Raw genomic sequence first — 23,212 nt, 5'->3', positions numbered from 1 at the left:
GGAAGGAAGAGAGAGCCAAGGCAGGAAAACTCCTTCCCCATCATATTTACTGAACTGCTCTGAGTTATGACTGGAGGCCAAGATCTGGCTTCAGGCGATTGCCTAAATCATTTAGGAGCTGACAAGGTAGGGAGGGGGGAAAATGTTCTTGTAATTCTTCAGTCTGAGGTACATTAAGGAGCCATAAGCCATGTCGAGAGCTTGAATTACATTAGAGAGATTATCCTGTTACAGTTCATAATCCTGGATAATATACCATCCCGCAGCACACCTGCCAATGATAAATCTCGCCCCGTAATGGGGCAGCCGTGACCCCAGTGGTCCCGGAGCCCTCCTGGCACAGAGCGGTAGCACCATGCAGACAGATGGAGTCAGGAGGGAGCGCACAGCAATAACAGCCTGGCAGCAGCGAGGGGAAATTCATGACTGGGAGCTTTGCACGGTCCTCACTGCACCACGGCAGGGAAAGACACCATGGGCACCCACAGGGGATGAGGACGTGCCCCAAACAAAGGCTGAAGAGACCCAGGGGTGGGTTGTGCTCCCTGCCCATACACCTGGGAACAACCCAGAGACCAAACCTTCCCTCCAACTCCTGCAAACTGCTCCCATCCACCACCAAGCGCAGAGGTGGCACCGATTTACACTGACTCCCCAATACAGGGGATGGGACCGTGCCCACCTGCTGCTGCATGTCCCATCTCCCATTCCCTCCTGCCCCTCTCCAGCACTGCTGCCCGCTCCCCGTGCCCTCGATCTGTTCTCTAACAGCTGCTCACAGTCTGATCTGTGCCCATGCAGCCCTTCCCCAGCACCCATCACCTGCCCAGCCCCAGCACAGTGAAGAAAGAGCCCCTGTGTCCTGTGGGGATTTGCAATTTCCCCCTGTCCCCGGCGGATACTTGACAGAGCCTCTTCTCTCAGGCTTGTGTGTTTTGTTTAAGTGCTTTGAGATAAAGCCCTTTTATCACGTTAAGAGCCCGGTTGCCCTGGTTTCTTCCTCTGGCCTGAAGGCCATTCTTTTCCTCCCTCTTGTTTTTGACCTCAGGTTCAAGAGTGCCAGACCTCCCTGCGCTGGAGCAGACCTCAGGGCGGGCAGCAGCGGGGAGGGAAGAGCGTGTTGAGGGCTGCAGGCAGCCCACCTCATCCAGGGAGCATCCGATCTGTGCAGGAGCGGGGAGGAGAGAAATGGGAGAGGAGAGTGGGATTAACATTGCTCCGTGTCTCCGCTCTTCTCCCTTCTACTTCTTCTCCCCACCGCTTCCCTTTATTTACCCCCACCTTCCCCTCTCCTCCGTCCCCTCCGCTCCGTGCTCTGCCTTTACCTCTCCTCCTTTTCTCACCCATTTCACTTTCCTTCCCTCCTTCTTTCCCTCTCCCTTCCCCTGCGGCTTGCCAACTGCCAGCAGATGACATCTCCTTTCATGTTTGGGGCTGAGCGGAGGCTCTGAATGTTCGTTTGATTCCGTTAAGATAATAGCTGGTTCACTGTCAGACGCAGACTGATCAGTTAAAACCTTAATCACTGCCTGTCTACTCACATGGCACTTATTTTTTAAGAGATTAATCCCCTAAGCACTGCACCAGCATACATTCAGGCTCAAAGAAAAGGGTGGGTTTTTATTATTATTTGATGCGTTTACTGTTGGTTTTTGTTGGCTTTTTTTCTCTCCCTCCCTTTTTTTCCCCCCCTTTCCAAACGCATCCTCCTCCCAAGTCTTTTTTTTATCTGATTCTCAGAAGACAAATGACCCCCAGCACCGTCCCCTTCTGCTGGGCACCAGGGAGATGAAGGCTGTGCTGCTCTGGGGGCTCACAGGACGTGGTGGGCTGCAGGTGCTTTAATCAATGGGGAGTGCAGCATCCCCCCTGCATTAAGACTGTTAGCTGCAAAGGAAGAAGTGGTTGCCATCCCAGTTTATCCTGGGGCAGCAGTAAAAACCTGCCTTTATGCAGCACTTTGCATTCACAGGGATCCAAGTGTTCTACAGAGGATATTCCTCACCTCCATCTTGAAGAGGAAATGGGCACTGACCCAGTTTACCCCAATCCCAGCAGCTGTCACACGCTCTGCTCCTGCTTTCCCATGGAGCTGGGTGTGCTGGGGCTGACCCACAAGCAGGGCCCTCCTTCAGTGGCACCAGAGAGTGAGGCAATGCCTCTGAGGGCTAAGGGTTTATGTAAACCTTTCTTTACAATTGACTTGTGAGAAACAAAAGGGAAGAAAAGGAAGAACCGAAGCCCAGGGTTTCCTTTGGCAGGTTCAGGAAAAGTAAATCCTTTACTAAGTCTCAGGTGACATTTTTCAGCCTCCCATTCTCTGGGAGAAATGATGGATTTCTGCATCCATCCCCAATTCTAACCTCAACCCTAACCCTAAAGATAACCCTAACTCCAACCTCAACCCCAACCATAACATCCTAATCTCAACCCCTGCCCCAACCCCTATCCCAAACCCAACCCCAGCCCCAACCATAACCCTAATCCTAAACCCAAACCCAATCATAACGCCGTAACCCCAACCCCAGCCCCACACCTGCGGCTCCATCAATGTCACCAGCTCCTGGATGGAAGAGGTGGGTTTGCTGGCAGCAAATGACGGCTCAGAATTTGGCAAAATAAAGCTGCAATTATAAGAGAAGTTTTTTTGTCAGCCGCCTTCGGCATTTCCTATGTCAAAAGAAAACAGTGAGAGAACAGCTCGGAGTGTACTTTGGCAATTTTCAGTGGAATAAAACAAAACTGTCAAAAGAATCAGTATTTATAGGTGGAGGGAGAATTCACCTGCAGCCCCGGCTCTGCTGACTCCCCAGGACATTCCTGAGGCCGAGGTGCAGCGGGTTGGGAACAAAGAGTAAAGAAAGACTCAAATTGAAATAAACGATATCCAGAATCACAGGGATAAACTTTAAGAAAGCTTACAGAGCAAACGGATGAAGATTCCTTGCTGCAAAAGCATAAAGCAATCTCGAACTAATGGAGATTAGGAAGGAACTCTCCCAAAGGACGAGTTATCCCATAAATTAATAGAGTCAATAGTGTCACGGACCTGAGCTGCAGGGTCCCAACTCATTGCACTGAGTGCCACGGGGGCACCTCCCTCAGCAGCTGGGGCTGCCTGCCCCCCCCAGCCGTCCCGGCTTCCAGGGCGATGCCAAAAACAGGCCATAGTAGTAAATGAGTAACAGCACATGAATCTTTTCTGGAGGAAAGGGTGTGAGCTCTAACTGAAGGCTGACTTTGAATGAATAGGTTCGAGCTGGCAAGCCATTTCCTAGGTACACACAAGCCTCCAGCCAGGCGGGCAGCCAGGAAGAGCTCCTGCCAACGCTATCTGCACAGATACGAGCTGTGCTCACAGCAAATGCTCCTCTCCTGCAGACTGAAGTTAACACACCTGCTTGCAAAGTGGCCTGATTACTTCTTGTGGCAATAAGCAGGTCCGGCCCTTCAGGTGGGTGTGAGACCCTCTGGATTCTCTCTGCCCTGCGGTATGTGGGTACACAGCTGCAGTGATCTCCTGACCCACAGGGTTATTTCGAGCCCTCTGTCGCTTAATGACACTTTGACACACAGTTTTGTTAATGAAATGCAGGCAGTTGTTTTATCACAACAGCTACACCTTTGCTCAGAGCTCCGCACTGTCAGACGCACGCTGTTGCATAGCTACAGTCTATGGGGGCTCTTAATCTACCCTGGGAAGCAGATTAAACATCTTCCTCTCTTATCAAACTGCACGGGGATCCATCCCTGCCTGACCCAGGTGCCAGGGCACCCTCCCGGTGCTCAGCACGATCCCTCTGCTAACACAGCGCCCACCTGGACCCTGCAGAAAGGCACAAAAGGAAAATCATACTCATTCAAATGAACTCGTTTTGAGCTGGCTGTCCATGCCTCCCTTACCCACCACCCCCGTGCACAACCAGCACAGCACGCTGCAGCCCCGACCTGCACACCTGGCTCAGCAGCAATCCCAGCCCTTCACCTGCAGCCCTCTGTGCTCTCAGTGATTTGCACAGCGTCCCCTCGGTGCAGGCGCTGTTTTCCCCTCCACGCTCTGGAATGTGAATGTTTAAAACAAGAAAATCTCGTTAAACTTTTAAGATATCGTGGAAATAACGACCCAATTAGTTTGTTGGCCGGTTACTGTTGTTGCTCGGGCTGCGCTTATGGCTTCACAGCTAGAGCTGAGCTTTGCACTTAAGGCTCAGTATTAACAAATAACAGCCGTTAATTAACAAAACGCTTTTTGCCACCTTAATTACATACATGGGCTTTACGTGCCTCTGTGCTCACAGCACTGCAGGGCAGGTTGTTGTACATGGGCAGGGCTGCTGGGAGGTGGCACTGAGCTGTGCTGGGCGCTCATCCCCTCGCTGTCACCCCTCTGCCCTGAGCCCAGCTCCATCCCTGCATTTCCCACCTCCCCATTGCTGGGATGTACAATGAAAGCAATAAATATCCCAGCGGAAAATATACAGCGCCTCATCTCCCACTTGTGCTGCCGTGAAGAGCCGGGGATAAATTTCCAACAGGCCCCTTCCCTCCGAGGGGATAAATCCTTCAGGAGGGACGCCCTGCTGGGAGGCAGAGAGCAGCCCAACGCCCCGTGACCCTGCGGGATCGGGAGCCAACAAGTGGTGGGGTTGGGGTCAGGGGCCAGCCAAGGGATGCTCTATGCAGGGCCCATCTGCCGGCAAACAGACAGCAATCACCCCAAAGGTGCAGCACGGATCAAGCTCCGGGACTCAAATGTTTCTTCCCCCAGACAGTAGCAATTATCATAATCAAGCAGTTGACTCCAATTACGCCTTCCTCTCATTACAGTCGAGGGGATGGACGCAGCCACAGCAGCAAAGGGAAAGTTCGCAGCCGTGTCGCCTTTGCATATCTTAATCTAAAATGACAGGGTGTGACACGGGGGGCCGGTGACCCTGCCAGCCTTCAGCTGTTCGTGTGGCAACAATTTCCAGCACCAAATTACTCCCAGGCAGGGCTTGATTGGAGGTTCAAGGCAGCAGGAGAGAGAAGCCATTTAGGGGACTGAAACATTCTTCACAGCCCTATTTAAATACAATTTACATTCCGGGCTCTGCTGTTTGTGCATTGTTAATTGCATCTTGTACCTTAGTTTATTTTATAGTTGAAGGGTTTTTCTCTTTGCTGTTGTTTTTCAAAGGCCTGCTTTCTTGCCTTATTTTTTTCCTTCTTCCTAAGGGGCTGTTGTTCTCAGAATGTAGTTATATTTCCTGGAAGGGAAAATAGATTAGTAGATTTAAAGGCCAGGAGGGACAAACAGATCATCTAGATGACCTCCTGCAGAAGACAGGCCGGGACATTTTACTCAGTAATTCCACTGTCTCCATTTGTCCAGACTTCACCCGATGCCCCACGTTGGGTAAATACCCATTGCAGACAGCCCTGATCTCAAACCTGCAGTCCCTGCAGGGGCACTGCGGTCCCTCACACCCACTGATGCTCCTTCCCCACCTGTAGGACATCCCTCACTGTCCTCCATCCTGCTCTCAGTGCAGGGAGGGATGAGATGCACTGATTTGGCACCCAGAGAATGCAGGGATCACTTTCAGCATCCTTCCTCTCCACTGACCGCACTGTTGGTAGGAGGTGGAGCTACAAGGGAGCACAGGCTCAGTTGGACTTAAGGAAAAATACATACAGAAGGCAGAGAGGCTCTGCTTCCAGCGGCCTTCTCCATTCACTTGAAATAAGGCACATAAACTGAAACAAAAGCATCCATCCAGCTCTTTGTATGGCTGAAATACAGCACGGAGATCAGACTTTCCCCATCGCCCTCAAGCCTGCAGATGCTGGCAATGAACTCTTCCTTCGTGCTGAAGCCAACCAGCCGGCCAAGCCCCACCAACACAGCTGGCTTTCCTGAAGTCCCATATTCTCGCACTAATTTTGCATTACCACATGTGACCACACATCGTGGAGGATAAGAGAAGCCCTTCTGGCACGACTCAAACACGGACCGCATCGGATGTCTTACACGAGGGTAATTCAGATAGAAGCTCTGCACAGCTGGATTATGGGGCACCTCGGACCAACTGTGAGCTGCCCAAGGGCTGAATTCTGCCCTGCTGCAAACCTGAAGGCAAAAGGTTTTGCAAGTCCCTTCTCCTCTGCTTTGCAGAACGAGCGGTTGCAGAAGTGGAAAATGGGGTTTGAATTTCCAAGTTCGAGTGGAATTTCAAATCTTAGGTCTGGCCATAAAACCCGGCCAAAGAAAACACCTGTGGGGAGAGCACAGGGTTAAAACCAAGCCAAATTTCTCCCTCTTTTTTCCATCTTTTTCTGCTCTTGGGTTTGAAATGCCCGTGCCCTTAGTGAGGGCACTGCGCTACTTGTGGCTGTGGGCTTCCACCAGCTTGAAGGCCAACTCTGGCTGCCCTGCAGTGGAGCCAGGGCCCATCATTGCACAGCTTCAGTCGGGCTGTAGATGCCTGGAAACCAAGAAGTGTCACAGCCAGGACAAAGGCAGAATGCAGGGAGATGTCCTGCCCATGGGAAGGTGTGATGTGCCCGGAGTGGCACCCAGCAGCACCGTCAGTTTGCTGCCTTTTTGGCATTCCTTTCTTTGAGCCCCATCTGCTGGAGTCCCGCGATTCCATGACACGTGTTATCATTCATTCATTTGTTCCCACTGTAAAAAAAAACCACATTTTTAGGCTTTGCAGCCAAGGACAGAAGCCATAAGACCAAATAAAACCCAAAAGACAACAAGCAAACAAACAGAAGGTTTAATTCTGCATGATTTCAGGGCAGCCCCATGGTCTGAATCTCGTAGGACAGCGGGTGCTGCCCTGGTCAAACAGCCCCCAGGGGCTGGTTCTCATTTCCACGAAGGTCCCTTCGCTCTGGTCTGGCAGCGCTGGGAGCTGGTGTGATGTATAAAGAGGTGTTGGTGTAAATGACAACTAAGCCCACTTGACCCTGCTGAGCCCACTCCTAATTCACTCCAGCTCTGGGGAAGTCTGAAGCAGACGTGGGCTCGGTACAACTTGACGGAGAGACAGACAAATGTACAGCCCAACCTGCTGCTGCTCCAGAGGCCTCGGAGCCAATTACTTTGGTGATCTCAATCCTCCCTTCCTTCTTCTCTCTCTCCCCCCTTCCCCATCACGTGCTCCCTTCAGTCCTGCAACACAAAGCAGCGCCGCAGAGGAATGTGGAGGGTTTGGAAGCCCCCCGAGAGCAGGTAGATCCATCTGAGCCAGCGCTGCCTCCTCCGAGCCAGGAGGGGAAGGCGGGAGGGGATCGGTTTACATAAGTACTTTGCCATATGAAGAAATAATTTAGTGGTATTAATAGAGGTTAAAGTTTCCCAGGAATCCCAAACAGGCCCCGCAGACACAGGTGGGTTCTTTCACTCGCAGGGATGGGGAGAGTAACCTGACTCCCTCTGGCCAAAGGGATGGAGGCTGATGGGGCAGAGGCTGTGCCGTGGGGGTCCGCTGTGGGGCAGGGCTGTGGGGCAGGGCTGTGTGTGGCAGGGCTGTGGGGCTCTGCTGGGGGATGCAATGAGGCACAAGCTGCCTCCTGGATGGAGCATGCAGCAGGCGTGCTCTGCAATGTGTGCACAACACCAACCTGGCATCCCCTCCTGCTTCTGCAGGATGTGCTGGTCAATGCACAGCAATGAAACACCACTGATGTCTCCTGAGATGCAGGACCTGACTGCAGCTCATGGGATGAAATGGCACAGAGCACAGCAGGGGCTGGAAGCGGGAGACTAGCGAGCCTAAATCCCCCTTTGTTTGGGTTGGGATCTGAGATAATGTCGCTGATTCTCAACCATGGAGCTTTTTACAGCCCAGGGAGTTTGAGGCCACCCCAAAAATAATAATCCCTCAAATCTCAAGTGATTGCAGAACACTCACCCTGCGAGGCGCTGCCTGGCACCGCTTTGGAGATGGCCCGTGGCCTCCTGATCCCAGAGCTCAGAGCACGTGGCTGCTGTTCTGCCCCGGAAGGGACTGACAAAGAAACAAGAATATTTGTTAATGTATTTTTTTTTCCACTGCAAAGCAGTTAAACCTCCTAAGACACTTTTTCCAGACATCTAAATCCTTTAAAAATATTCTCTAGACTCCATAAAACTTACATTTTCCCTGGGTTCTCCCACGAGTTATTAAAAAACTGAAGTCTCTACCTTAAGAGCTTAGAGTCTGGTCATGATCAGAAAACCAACTATGTGCAATGGCACCTTGTTGTGCATTCAGAGACACGTCTACAGCCTGAGCGGGGATATCAGAGAGAACTGCAGACCAGGAACAGCCAAAGGAGACACTAAAATGGTGTGACCTGTGATTTCTGGGAGCCTGGGCTCTGCTCATCATATGGATGATGGCAATATAAAACCAGTGTCCTTTCATGGTTCCACCTGATTGGCACCAGGGTATTCACAGCCATTGGGAAACAGCGTTATGTTATCAAATCATAGAGTTGGAAAGGAACCACCAAGATCATGAATTCCAGCCATCAGCCCCTCTCAGTATTCCCACTGCTCACTCCTTCCTCAACCAAAGCCTGACAAGTTCAGCATTTTAATGGCAGCATCTTTGGTTTCTTCCAAAGAGGCCCTTAAAAATGAAGATGTTCTCAAGGAGCAATTGAAGAAGGAAACTTCTGTATCCAGGCAGCACCTGGGCACAGCCCCAGATCCCACAGGGCTGCGATGGGTGCATGGTGTCCCCTGTACTTCGGCTCTACCAACAGTCCCAGAGCAGCTCTGCAGGGTCAGGAGAGCACCGTCTTTTTTCCACAGCTGCTTTCCTAGAGCATCACTGGAACCAGAGGGATGGTAATGCCCCCCTGCTCCGCTTAACCCCCAGTCAGTCTGGGCTGTGAACTCTGCCAGCAGCAGCTCCTTCCTTCCCCTCCTCTCCCTTCATGCAGTGTTTTCTCCTTGCCCCGCTCCCTGTTCTGCCTCCCCGCAGCCTCCCAGAAGCGCCGGCGTGTTTTTAACCCAGGCATGAAACAATCCCACAGCCACAGATTGTGATGTTTCAGATAACATACGGAGAATGTAAATCCTGTCAGCAAGTGCAACAGCCATAAAAGGCTAAAATGGATTCCTGCGGATTAGGAATAAAACACAGAAAGGGCCCTGTTCTCTCACTTCCCTCATCTCCCCACCTCCCTCAGCCCTCCCTCCCTTCTCCCCTTTAAAAATCGCCTGGAAATGCAAAGGTTTGGGTTTTTTTTTTCCCTTTTTCACTAACTTAAAAAGAAAAATAAAACACATTCCAGGAAAAGGGCTGCTGCTAAGAAAACTAAAACCAGAAAATGCTTAAAGATGTTTTAATGACTTAAACACAGGGCCGGGATTGTGCCTAAAAGTTTCCACATTAATAAGAATGAAAAGAAAAAAAACCAAAAAAAACCCCAAGCCAATCCAATATTAAATGTCCCCCCTCCTCAGAGCCGCGTTTCTCCCCCCAGCCCTGATTTAAGCTGTGTGTTATTAGCACGGCCAGCGCCGACAGACACCGCGCTGCAGCCAGGCGCAGTTTACGCTTCTGTTCCAAACTAAAAAGGCACAACTGAAAAACGCTCCTAAAAATAATGAAGGCCACGTGAGCGCCGGTCCGAGAGGCTGTTAACAAGCAGCTGACAAGTTTCTGCTCGAGGAATTAGACCCTCATTTAGAGGGAGATTAGCGGAAATCTTCCTTCTAATTGCACAACCAGCCCGGCGATCGCCGCGCTCGGGATGTGCTGGATGGGGGCGGTGGGCACGGAGCCCCCCGGCCCGGGGTGCGGCTCAGGGCTGATGGGAGCGGGGTCAGCTCTCAGCCCCCCCCTCACCCTGAAGCCAGCCCATGTAATTTGTCACGACCAGTAGCTTGTGTTGTGTGGGGGCCTGGCTGCTGATCGGGCATGAAGGGCTGAATCAAATCCTTTCACCGAGCAGACAGCGCGGTTCTGCAGGTCACGGCAGAGGTTAGGGCAGGGCAGGGCGCTCCAGCTGCCTGCAGAGCGTTTGGACTTCGGAGGGGTTCAAAGAGGGGAAAGCCCGGCTCTAAAACGCTGCCCTGAGAGCAGGGGATAAACCTGGTACGAGCAGCAGCCAAGGAGCTGACACTGAGCTGAATGCAGCGGGAGCCCTTCATTTCAGTGAGCTGAATGTCAGAGTTATGGGCTGAGCATCGAAACCCCAAGTTTTGTTGCTGCTGTGGGGCAACATCAATGTAAGTGAATAGAGAGAGAGCGGACAGGCTGAGCATCACCTACAGAATGGGATCCATCCCATACACAGACAGGGAGCACACGGACACAAGATGCACCCAAGGATACAGCTGTGCACAGAACAGCCCAGTTCTGGCCAACACGGATCTCAGTGCTGCAGACAAGCACCAACACTCTGCATCCCCTCTGCTCCCTTCCCTCCTTCACTCTGCACTGGAGCAGAACTGCGTGAGCCCAAAGAGCAGCCACTCCTCCGCCTCCCTCCCAAAGCTCATTTCTCTTCCCAGTTCAGCCCTGGGAGGGGCTGCTCTCCTGCTTTATTTGTGTTGTTTTATCGAGAACGTGCGAGCGTGTTCGAAACCCAGATTTCCATCCAAAAGAGTAGGAGACCGAAGTCAGACTTCCCAGACCACAAAGACTCACAGCCCGACCCCATTCCAGCCAGTTTCCATTGTGCTCTTCCCAGATGGACTTTAAACGTATCTGTGTGTGAATAGGTGTGAGCGTGAGCGGCTGTTTCTCTTCTTTTAAAATAGAATAGGAAAAAAAAAGGCGAGTGAGTGAGCGAGGCTTTTAGGAGGTTAATAAACCAACCTGCTGCCAAGCTGGATATGAGCACGGAAGGGGGGAGTCGAGGGTTTTAATCCCAGCTTTTGATAAATAGAAGACATTCTAGTCATAATAAAACGTGTTTTACACTTTGGGGGGGGGGGATAAGGGAGAGAAAAAAGGAAAGTTTTGGCCAGGCACTGCAAGCTCCTGAGCCCAAACAATGAGGTTAAGAAACATAACTGTAACGCATTAGTAAATTGACAATGAAATTGCAGTTACTTCACTGGCTCTTTATTAAATAAACACAGCCTGAAATGGACCTGTCTGCCCCGGAGGTATTTGTATAGGGTTCATATTACTAACTCAACACTGCTGCTAACGCACTCTCAGGCACTGCACACCCTGGAGTGCAAACACATTCCAGAGCAGACCCTGCAAGGTGGGGCCGACCTTGCTTTTCCCCTTGTCACTTTTTCCCTTTCGTTCAGACCCCGGGTTTTACAGCCACTGGCTGCTGCTCTGACATTTTATCCCCACTCGCAGCTCCCTTCAGGACCAACTGTGAGATCAGTGTGTGTAATACACGTGCTCGCAGCACGCTGACGGACCAGCACCCTCACACGTGCCCATCTAACCCTACCTGCAGCCCCCCCCTGCAGTGACAGGGTGCAGCTGGAGCCCACACGGAGCCACTGCACTTGGAGATGCAGCAGAAAACCATCCCACAAACCCTTTGCCATCCATAGACACGAGCACAGGCAAATCCCAATCCCACTGAGCAGGCAGATGGGGTAATCCCTGCACACACACATGTTGGAGACAAAGGGAACTTGAGCATGTTCAGCACCTTGCAAAGGCCTTGAACAGCTGCCAGTGTCCTCTGGAGATGCGCCAAACCAGTTCATAAGATGTGAATGATAGAGATTCTCAGCAGCCCATGGGGTCTGCAGCAGGCTGTGCTACTGTTGGCTTGCATGGCCACGACACGCTTTTCCCCTTGTTCTGAGACAAGCCTCCTGCAGAGCCAGGTTTTCTCAGTGAGGATTTCTATTCCTGCCTGGAGCTGGAGTGAAAGTGCTCCGCTCTTCTTTCATATTTGACCAAAAGAAAAGAAGAAAAGGAGATCTGGGTTAAGTGTTTTCATGCTCACGCCGCCATCAAAGGCTTTTAGGGACAATATCAGACTCCCACAGAGGTAAAATAGAGACAGAACCTAATACAGCACACAGACTTCACCTGTCACCGATCCCACCCAACCCATCTCACCTACACCTGCATTTTCCCAATGCACTCAAAGCTGCTGTTTGCAAACCTTGCAGAAGTGGAGAAAGTGCACCAAAAATTCAGCTTTTCTGGAGCAGTTTCTCCAACATCTTCTCAACAGATTGAAAGAAAAAGAGCAAAATGCTGGGCAGCCTTCACATGTGCTCCAGCAGAGATGCAGCTGCTGATGGGAAGTCATATGGAAGAAGAGATGGGCATTTTGGGAGCATGGCTTACTGCATGGAAGATGAAACAGCACAGTATAGCGACTGGAGACGTGGCTTTAGTAAATCTAAATGCGAACTAAAGATGAGGGTAGGGAAGCTTTGCAGTGCACTTACAGATGGGTACGGGGACCATTGGATAGTGATGCTTTAGGCTCCTCCTTTTCTTCCCTTCTCCTCAGGTGCCAAATAGCATTAAAAGCCATCAGGGCTCAGCTCACACTGCTTTCTTAGTCATCCAGCTTTTCCATATGAGCAAATGGAGTTGGCACATCCAGCCCTTGGAAGAGCTACCCGAGGTGGGGAGAGGCAGCAAATTCCCACTTGTTGGGATCCTTAAGGCCAGACCGGATGGCTCTCAGTCAGAGGTGACGTCCCAACTGCACCAGGGACAGCCTGGAGCTGGAGCTGGAGCAGAGGGTGGGAATCCCTGACCGGCCGCAGGCAGGAGGTCAGCCCAGCGCCGAGGGATTCCGCCTGGCCTTGAAGCTGAATGTGAAATCACTGAGACGTCTCCTATTTGCCAAAAGCAGTTTTAATTTTGCAAGGGAGTGTAAGGGAGAGCTTTCCACTCGGTTCTTTCATTCATATAGGCTGGTGGATTTCTACTTCTGGTTTTTCTTTGTGTTTTTTTTTCCCCAACCTGTTGAAGTCTCCAAGTTTCCCTCTGGAAATCCCATCCCGAGATGGTTTTCTCTCTGTCTTTTGCCTCCAGGGGCCAGGATTGAAAAGCTCTGCCAATTTGGTGGCTGCATATAGGAAGCTGCCTTGCTGATGCATTTGGACTGTGTTTGACAGGATTCTCCTGGACCTGAGTCAAGGTGGGCTGTGGATGGGAGGAGAGATGGCTCTGCCCTGTGGTGTGATTTGTTCACAGAGATACTGCTGAAATAAAAGCTAAGAGTAAAGCAGTACTGCAGGTATCCAAACCCATAAATATTGCCCAAGGGTCCTGAAAGCCTCTCCCTCCCTCTCCTATTAACACAGGAACTGACAGAGTCAGTCGGGGCTCTAAACTCTTCCCAAGTGGGGTAAGTGCAGAGCTCAGCTGTGAGGAACTCGTACCCTTTGTGAACATATCCCAAAGGATAAGTCCAGATTGAGAGCAATACCAGTCAGTGCTTGGACTCTCCCTCTTTCCACATCCATCCAGGTGTTTTTACACATCCTCAGTGTGTTCTCCCTGCTTTCACAAAGCCCCCACCTTCCCCTTGCCCATTTTCTAGCCATTCACTTGACATCTGGTATAGAGGGATATAAGCCGCTCTGCAATGAAATCTTACCCTGCCTCTTTTTCCAGCCTGCCTGACAGAGAACAAGTCAGCTGTGGGCCTCACCAACAGTTTTAAACAAAAACCCACAATCCAGCAGGTCAGGCCATTTTAGCATATGTACCTTTTATTTGTAGCAGACTGTTAATAATTAAGTGATGCCTTTCATACAGACATTTACAATAATTTAACCTTGCCCTTGCTGTGTAATTTATTCTTTGCAGAAGCCAATAAAAATAAAGGCCCCATATTTCGCCTCTCTCTCTCTCTCTTTCTCCATACATATATATAAATATATATATATACACATATATCCAGAATAGTGTAATAGGTTTCACATATTGTTCCATAGGTATCATTAGAGTAACAGAGCCAAGAGTCTCAGTTCATATGACTCTCTTTATAGGTGCCTTATAATCCACATAAAATTGAGTTTATGTTTCCTTTCCATCCGCTGATTCTAAAACAAGATGAGGAAGGTTTCTCTCTCTCTTTCTAGTTTTTCCTTCATGGTTCCAATCCTTGTAGCACCAAATTCAAGATTAGCAACTGGCAGCAAAGCTTTGTCTCTATGGAACCCAACCGGACCAGGCAGAACCGATGACCCATTTGCTGCAGTGTCTTACCTGCGGCCATGGCGAGCATCAAAGGCTGCAGGAAAAGGCTCTGAGTAATGCACACAGTAGACAAGCAACAAATGTCCTGCCTGGAGAGGAAAATCCCTCCTAAGTTGGTGAGTGAGTCATTACTGCTGTTTCCAAAGCCACAGAAGAGAAAACCCAGCAGGTAAGTGGAATAGGAGCAAGGGAAGGGACTAAAAACAGAGATTTATTTCCTCTCCAAAAAAAAGAGAGAAAAAAAAGCAGAGGACAGGCAAGAAAAGGAGCCAAAGCCAGCGGTGTTGGCTTCACTTATCCCAAAAGTCCTAAAGAGGTTACGCAGAGAAACAAAAGGAAAATATTTTCCCCTAAAGAAACATTAGCAAAAACACATTTATGAAAGCACAAAAAAATTCCATAACACTTAAGAGAGCCGCTGCTCTGGAAAGCTCGGGGCTGACCGCTGCGTGTGAGCCAGCAAAGCTGAGGGGCCACGGCCGCGTGCCCAGCACTGCTCAGCTCAGCAGGGAGAGCTGCCAGCACTGCCTGGATGCCTCAGGTGCTGTGGAAAGGGGCCCGGAGCTCAGCTGGACTGCACTCATTGTGCCATGCTTAACTGAGACACTCCAGCTATACAGGAGAGGCTGAGATCCATCACTGGCACTACGGATCTCCTATAACACGTGTTACAACCTATAGATCCTATTGGAGACACGTTTCCCCTGTGCTCTACAGCCAGGGCAGTGCTGCAAGAATGCTCAATTCACAGCTTTTGTTCCAGCATCCTTCAGAGCAGCAGCTGCTCTGGGACACAAAAGCACGTTCCTATTGTTATCATCTTATTGTTCACCATTGTGGCTGGGGGACAACGCAGCTACTGGTCCCCTGTGCGTGTTCTGCTCCGCCTGGTCCATATGAGGTGATGGAAAACTTTCCTAGCATCAGGTGTTGCTGCTGAGTGTGAGCTGCTCCAGTTACACTCTCGGCAAGTGTTATAAACACACAGGCACAATCTAAATATTTATGGCACATGAAATCTCCCGTCTGCTGTTCTTCAGCAGAAAGAGAAGAGAGGAGGGAGGGAGGGAGGGTGAATTAAGAGGTGATTATTGTGCGGGGCCTGTAAAATCAAAATATGAAATCAAGATGTAGAACGGTCACCACAGAGAGGAGCCAGGTGTCAGTTCATTGACGCTGATGTAAGAGCTCTGCCCCAGGCTGGGTCAGCCAGCACACCCATAGGGCAGCACTCAGCCGTCCCCAGCTGTGCCACTGTTGGCTTAACCCCAATGGAAACGTGGCCGTGGTGTTGTGGGCTCCCTTTTCCTCTCAAGCACCTCCTGAGAAACTCTTTCAGCCCATAAAACCTTCCTGGGTCTAGTGGAGAAAGCTGGGAAATCATTTCTCTGCCCTTTAACTGAAAGTATGATAGAACTTTTGTTTTCTTATTCTATTTTTCACTCCATCTCCAGGGGTTTGGTTAAATGCTTAAAAAGAATAATAATAATAAACCAGACTACAGAAGTTCAGTGTGTTTCTGGAAAAATGGCCATGTATCCAACCTGAAAAGTGCAGAGAATATGAGGATGACAGGAGCATCCCAGCAGAAAGGGGAGGTGGAGCTGTGCCCGGTGCCACTTGCAGGTTCCCAGCAGACTCCCACTGTGTCCTACACAGAAGGGGACACCACAAATGCTGATGGTTCCTCTGGTTCTGACGGCTCCTGCTTCTGACTGCCAGAAATCCATAGAGAAGGAGCACACGGGACTCGGTTCCTGCTGTTTTCAAGGAGTGCATTCACCAAAGGTGGGGCCCCCGGCGTTATTTTTAGCCCGGCACAAATAACGGAGCAAAAGCTTTGACGTTTTTCCTGAACAAATCCCAGGACCCAGTTAAAAAATCACAGCATTTCCAGCTCCCAACAGGAATCGATGCAGCCTTTTGGTCGGTGCTGGTGATGCTGAGTTTGGGCACGGGCTGGTGACACCTATGGGAGGATGTGCAGGAAGAAGCGCATGGACCACGGCTGAGTTACACCAATGGAGATCTGGTTTTTCTGCCCCCAATACAGGCTCTGCAAAGTTGCTGAGCTGCAACTCTTGATTTGAAGGAAGTGCTGCGGTGCCTCGCGGGGCTGACAGCTGCTGTTGCCAAATCTGTGTAAACAAACCCATTTCCACGTCCCCCGGAACTGCGAGCACGTCAATAATCACTCAGGAGAAAGCTGGAGTGGAGCTGGGCGCGAGGAATAACAAAGCCAGGGCACGTTCGAGTTGGCACACCCAGCTGGATGTTTACACTCACACCCACAGAGGCGCCAACCCCAATCTCCTTCCATTGCAGTGACAGGTCTGACTTTGCAGGCCTTCCAAAGGCAGAACACCTCCTGCCCTAAGGAGGAATTTCACTCCCAGGAGCCTGAGAACGTTTTCCATCGGAACCTGCCATTGAGAACGGCACTGTTTTCCATGTTACAACACACACAGTGAGACGTCGCCTTCTGCTCGTGTTCCACGGGCCACACACCTCTGTCAAATGCTGGAGCCAAAGTACGTGACTTCAGAAAGCTGCTCCTGGCCTCACCAGGTTGTTTGTCAGTGAGGTAGTGGGCAGCTTCTGAACAGAACTGCTCTTATTATGTGTTTCCAGGGTGTCTCCTATGAGCCTCCCCCCTGGCTCTCTGCAGTCAACCAAGGGAAACAAAGGCAAAGCTACTGTGGACAGTAAGGAAGCCTCCACGCTACCCAGTGACTGAGCTCGGATCTCAGAAAAGCCAAAAAGTCTCGAGCTCAAACTAATAGACACATCTGCCAACAACTTCTTCTAATTTTTCTGGAACTGCTCTATAGATTATTTCGCTGCCAAGAAAAAGAAGAGATATTTATGAAATTCCAAGTCAGATCCTCGGTGGTGTAAACTGGAGCTGGTCCAGTGGGTCTGGGGGACACTGCCAATTCATACAGGTTGAACTGGCTCTAGGGATACCTGCCTGGCTCCCCAGCTCCCGTGGGCAATTAAAGGTAGATTACAGGGGAGCTCTATGAAAACCTGCCACTCTTGACTCACAGACTCACAGGGCATGGAAGGGACCTCAAGAGATCACCAAATCCACCCCCTCTGCTAAAGCAGGTTCCCTACAGCAGGGGTGTTTCAGTACCAAATCAACAAGAGAATGGCGGAGTTCTAGAGATACAGAAAACATGTGCTTAACATTCAGCAGGTGCTGAGGTTTATATAAAGAGCAGCTCAATGAATTTCCTTATTTTCCTGTCCTGGGGTTCTTCACGAAGAAAGTTTCCCCAGATGGGTCTTACTCCGAATCGGGGCCTTATTTAACATCAGGGAGGTTCTTTTGATCTGTCAGTCTTCTGGTTTTCATTATGGCCGAGACATCTTTTCTGGAAGGTTGAGGAAATGTGTATTAAATAATGGCCTGGCCTTTCTTCTGAGTTTCTGGAATAAGAAACCGAGGCGTACAGTCAACAGCGAATGCACATGCATCCTGACAGCACACAGCTGAGGATGCTCCTGAAGGTCTGCACTGAACCAATACCAGACCGTGGTGCTGGCAAACACAACCACCTATGAATAACTCTATGTGTGGCAACAGTCCCCACTACCTTCAATGAGCCACACAGTGAAGTGAGTGTGACATGGGTGAGAGCGCTGCAGGACTGGTCCTGTGCACCCCACAGGGCACTGTCATAAATTCCAATGCATCGAAACCCTTAATAATGTAAACCACTTGCGACCTCTTGGCATCCCGAGCTTAATGGGGAGCCCTGCCTGTGCACACAGCAATCCCTTTGTTAGATCCCAACATGCTGAATTCAATCTCAGAATGAACTGTTGTGGCCAAGAGGTAACCCATGATAATGGAAAGGCTGACGGGATCTCATCACCCTGCCCACAATGGCTGAGCCCAACAAAGGCTGCGCCACCCGAAGGTGCTGCAGCAGCTGGAAGGATCCTCCCCTGACTTCAGAGCTCTGCGGATCAGGCTCATGTAGCTCCTTTATATTCATTTGGACTCTTGCTCAGCCAGATACCCAAATGTGCACTGTTTATGGCTTATGCAACCTGGGGCCAACCCCCCTTTCAAACTGGGGTGTAAGGAATCATGGTGCCAATTGCTTCTCAAATAAGGGAGCTCTTTCATGGTACCACATTACTGACCATCCTGCTGCTGCCCATTGCGTTGGTGAAGCACACACGGACAAAGCAGCGCTGTGATTTTAATGGATTATTCTGTTAACCTCTCCAGTTATTTAGGATCTCTTTTTCTTTTCCCCATTCTGAGGAACAGGAGACACCCAGGAAAAAAAAATAAAAGAGGAGAGAAAATGGAAGGTTGACAATTATCAGCAGGGTTTTGGAGCAGCTCAGCTCACCAACAGCCAGGGGATGAAACTGCACCGAGCTCCCAAACTTTCCCCTCCTTTAATTACCCAGGTGACATTTCAGACACCGAGTCGGAGGTTTTTCTCTTGCATCTGCATATTGAAAACACCCTTTAAATAATACTTTGAAAAAAAAGCTGCTACAGAACATTGATTTGGTGAAAAGTAAATCTTATAAAAATTCAATTGCAAAGTCGTTAAGGTATTTGAATTTTATTTTTTTTTTTTTAAGGAAGAAGAATCCCAAGAAAGAAAGTATTTGATGGCTAATAATCTCATTTCAATATAATAGGACCTTTCTTTTGCAAAGAGCAAGACAGGTTAAAAGATATAATTATGACTTTGCAAACTCTCCCAAGTGCTACGAGATCATCTGACAGTTCTGATCCCGGGCTCAGCTCTCAAAGGGGAAAAGTCTTTGTCTAGTTAGAGAGTTAAAGAGACAGGATCCCTATTCCACCCTCTGCCTACATTGCAATTTAACTGTCAAAAAAATCCAAGCCGCAGAATTGTCTTCTTCCAACACAGAGCAACGAAAGAGAGAGAGAGGTTTGAAACTGACCTGTCAAAGGCTCCCTGTTTAAAAATGTATCAGATATTTTAAAGGAGGTTTTCTTTTCTTTTTCTGGAGGAACTCAAAGGTTAAAGATGTGCCAAAGATGTAGGATGGGGTTTTTGTGTGTGTGTTTTTAATTCCCCTTCACTGCAGCTTTTTAAAACAATTAACATAATAAAAAATATATATAAAATTAGGGATCATCGGTATAAAAAAAATCCCCTGAAGATCAAAAGGAACACATTAGAATCACATTAATTCCGATTACAAAGAACAAGAGAGAGAATAAATCCCCTTTTTTTCAATGGAGAGAGAAACTTTGAGGACGTCGAGATGTGTTTTCATTGTCAGAATGTACATGAAGGTGGAGCAGTGCCTGAGAGAGCAGGGCCAAGGCGAGCTGTGAGCCAGCTGACAGCCTGCCCTGCTATCGGGGCTCTTTAAAGCTTTGCTTTTTCAGTGTATCAAAATAGTGAAAGGAGGAGGGGAAAATATTTTTTTCCCAAGTAACCAAACAAAAGGAGCCATTTCTTAAGGGGGGTTTCCAAGGAGCCACAAACAAACAACTCACAAGCATTTTTTTACCAAATATAGATGGCAAACAGACAGATGGATGGGACCAAAGGCTTCTGCACGGTGCCACCGCCTGGCATGAGCACGACGTGTCACCCCGAACCTCAGCCCAACGTAGTGATACAGCAGCTCCTGCTCAGGAGCACCTGCACAGGGTGAGAGATGGCACAGTGGGATCTGCAGCCATACGAGCTGCTTCCTGAGCAGGCAAAGACTTATGTATCACCTGATGGAGCAGATTGCATTAGGAAATGTGTCAATACAGGCCTGTGTTTCCATAGGACCTGCAGGGTGACCAGGCTTTAAGCATTACTCACTGAAAATTAAGCCAAACTGGACTCCTGCCCAAGGAAACTCGCCAAATTTCTGCTCTTAAAGGAATGATAAGCCTTTGTGATGCTGCTCTTCTGACTGTGCAAAATCGAGTCTGGGATAAGAGTGCCTCAATAAATAGCTCCAGTCCTACCTCCCTTAAACCTGGAGGCAGGTCTTCCTCCAAGAGCAGGACCAGGAGCCACCAGAAGGATGGAGATGCCTCCTGACAGCTCAGATGGACTAACTGAAAACAATGGGCTTTTTCACAGGGTGTTCCTTTCATGCCCACAGGAAAATAAAGCCTTCCCAGTCCTTTCCACCAAGCTCTGGTCCCAAATTCTCTGACAATTTGCCTCAGCTGATAAAGGGTGAGATGGTGATGGAGTGTCCCTGGTGCGCCCATGAGCAGGATCTCCTTCTAAGTACCGTATGCTAAAGCTGGTTTCCTCATGCCACTGGAAAGCTGCCACGATTCTGTCCACATATGAACCCAAACTCATCATCTGCTTTGCACATTTTCCCCTTGACTCAACCTGTTCTCCAATTCATCTTTCCTTGTTTGTGCTCGTTGTGGAAGGATCTGTGACTTGTGTTACATGCATAGCAGGAGCAGCAACATAGGCACAAAAGAAGACAGGAAGCCACCAGGTATAACCTGGTGAAATGACAGAGGACCCGTGTTTGGGTTTGCTGCAGAAGCCATTCCCATCTGAGCAGCCCTAAATCCCACTCCCAGCTGGCACATCCCTTACTGGCCAATAGAAACCAAAGGCCATGATGAGCAGCAAAGATTTTTCCTAACATAGGAAACTTTGCAGGTGGTGTAAAGCTGGTGGTGCTTCCCAGAGCAGAGCACAGCTCCACACATGTCCTCAGAGCAACGTCTCACCATCAAACAAGACAATTGGAGCTGAGCTGTGAGCTGAGCTGCCTTCAGGCTGGGACGGGCTCAGGCGACGTCCCCACTCTGCAGTGGGTCCCCTCAGCGCACAGCGCACGTTTTGGTTTGATTGATTTTGTAATTGCTCGTTTAATTGAACAGTTACAGCAACACTATCAGGGAAAGGTTTCAGGGCTGGGAAGGGGGGTGGAAAGGGAATTGGAGCTGGGGAAAGAGCAAAATAGGTTTTTCCCTTTCTCCCAAGATGAAAACAACAAGAAGAGGCGAGGAGTGGAGGTTCCTTTAGCAGACACTGAGGAGGAGGAGAGATGGAGACAATAAATTCTGGGAAGAGAAGGAGAAAAATTAGAAGTGGATTGAAAAGTGTGGCAGGGCCAGAGGGTCCCAGGGACTGCTCAGCCTCTAAGTGACAGCCTCTTCCTGCAGGCTGTGAATGCTGGCATGAGGAAAATGGGCCACAGTGAAGGAAAGCTGGAAAGCTGTGTGGGCTGCAAGGGGGGGAGCAAGCAGCAGGAGATGCTGTCTGCCTAAACAAGGCACATGAGCAACTTGAGAAGGGGGAAGACACACCTGTGTTGGAGAAGGGAGGGTATCAAAGCGAAACAGATGAGTACAGGAAGGTTTGCACTTCAAAGGTGTGCATTGACAGGTGTATAAACCCACTGGACAGGGCATATAGAAAGGCATATGGGAAGGGTGTGGTAGTGGTGCCATGTCCTTGTAAGAGCAAAACATCCAGGGAATGGGAGAATGCAGCCTATAGGAAAGCTGGGATGCATCAGAGTGAAGGCAGAGTGCACATGTAGGAAAGATAAGCAGGAAAAATAGGGAAATAGACACCTCCACAAAGGAAAGTGAGTGTGAAGAGATGAGGGCATATGCTGGCCAGTGTTATCAGCGTGCTGCTGTAGGATACGCTTTGCTGCGTTTCTGGTTGTGATTTGAGGCTGCCATGTCATTGCACATCTGGTGTCACGTTGCTTTTCACATGTGGAGATGTGGGGGCAATGCTTGCACGTGTCTGTGCACTTCCCAGAATCCTCCTGCCTCCGATCTGTGTACAGTGCCCAGGTGGGTTTCAATAACAGCCTCTAGTTTAGGCACAGCAAGTGTCTGCATCACTTTTAATAGTGTTTTTGCAAACCAAATTGAATGGATGTGCGGACTAGTGTGTAAATCAGCCCCATGCCCATCTGTGCTGTGGGCACGGTGCACCTTTGCTATGGCGTCACTGTGTGCCCTTCAGTTGTGTGTGTGTCTGAGCAAGGAGCGTGTGCTTGTGGGGTGTGTGTCAGGAAAAGGACAGGAGAATCCAGACAGGGTCAGGGGGGAAGGTGCACACAGAGGCCATGGTGCAGCTCCAAAGCAAAGCAGATCAGGTTTCAGGAGAGCCTGGAGCTGGGGCTGGAGGGGGACAGGAGGTGGGCTCTGTTGCCTGCATTCCCTGGCAGGCAGCACAAGGCAGGTTTAAAGAATATCCTTCCATTTAGGAGTTTGTTTATTATTCTTAACTAAGCAGCTCAGACAGGCAAGCCAGCAGCACCATATCCACGCTGACTTCCCAGGAAGGCAGGGAAGGGAGGGACAGGAAAGCAGATTTCCAGGCTAAGGGACAAAGGGATTTATGTACCGCTGGGCCAGGGAAGGGGGTAAGGCCGATTTGCCAACTATTTAGAAAGAGGGTGGGAGGCAGTCAGCTTTGGGATGCCGGAGGGGAAGCTGGGTGGTGTACAGCTCGGGTATGGCAAACTGGCTTGAAGCTGAAGTGCTGTTCCAGAAGCCAGCAGCACTTCTCAGCCGGCTGCTCTTTGTACCTGCAGGAACTTTAGGCAAACGTCCTGAGGACCAGGAGCAGAGACTCAGGTCTGTCTCCTAAGGAGAAGTGATCTCCCTGCAGTTAAAATCCACTTCTTCAAGCAAAAGTCACAAGGCACCACAATATTGGTACTAATAGAAATTCCCTCACCTTGCGAGCTCGTCCAGAACAGGCTGTTAGTGCACATCTCCCAGCTCTGTGTCTTGGGTTGTCTGGCCCATCTAGCAATTTTTCAGCTACTGCAGCGATGACCAAGAACGCAGCAACCTAGATAGAAAGGAGAGCCACGATTGGTGTGCACGTCTCACAGGGAGATGCCATATATATCTGAGGGCTCCCTTGACATGTAGAAAATGGAAGGGGGGAAACTTCTGCTTGTCTGTACAGAGAGTGAAAATACACAGGTGTAATTTTCTGCACGCTGCTTTTGCACACACACAGTTCAATTAAACATTGTGTGAGCAAAGATACACGGAGCAGTGTTTTGCAGATTGTACCTTCCGTGTTTCTGGGTTTTAGCATGAAACA

At 49.8% G+C, this 23,212-nt stretch overlaps 1 long non-coding RNA gene across 1 annotated transcript; it reads right to left on the bottom strand.

Moving 5' to 3' along the window:
• Positions 1–72: 72 nt before the first annotated feature.
• On the bottom strand, positions 73–8,002 carry LOC116654429. Its single transcript, XR_004309673.1, has 3 exons — positions 7,905–8,002; positions 2,537–6,667; positions 73–1,163 (listed from the first exon to the last, which is right to left on the bottom strand). It is a non-coding gene; the product is annotated as an uncharacterized LOC116654429 (long non-coding RNA).
• Positions 8,003–23,212: the final 15,210 nt, after the last annotated feature.

This window comes from Coturnix japonica, chromosome 26 (genome assembly GCF_001577835.2).
Source record: "Coturnix japonica isolate 7356 chromosome 26, Coturnix japonica 2.1, whole genome shotgun sequence".
NCBI lineage: Eukaryota > Metazoa > Chordata > Aves > Galliformes > Phasianidae > Coturnix > Coturnix japonica.
This window is presented reverse-complemented; position numbering and strand designations above follow the sequence as displayed.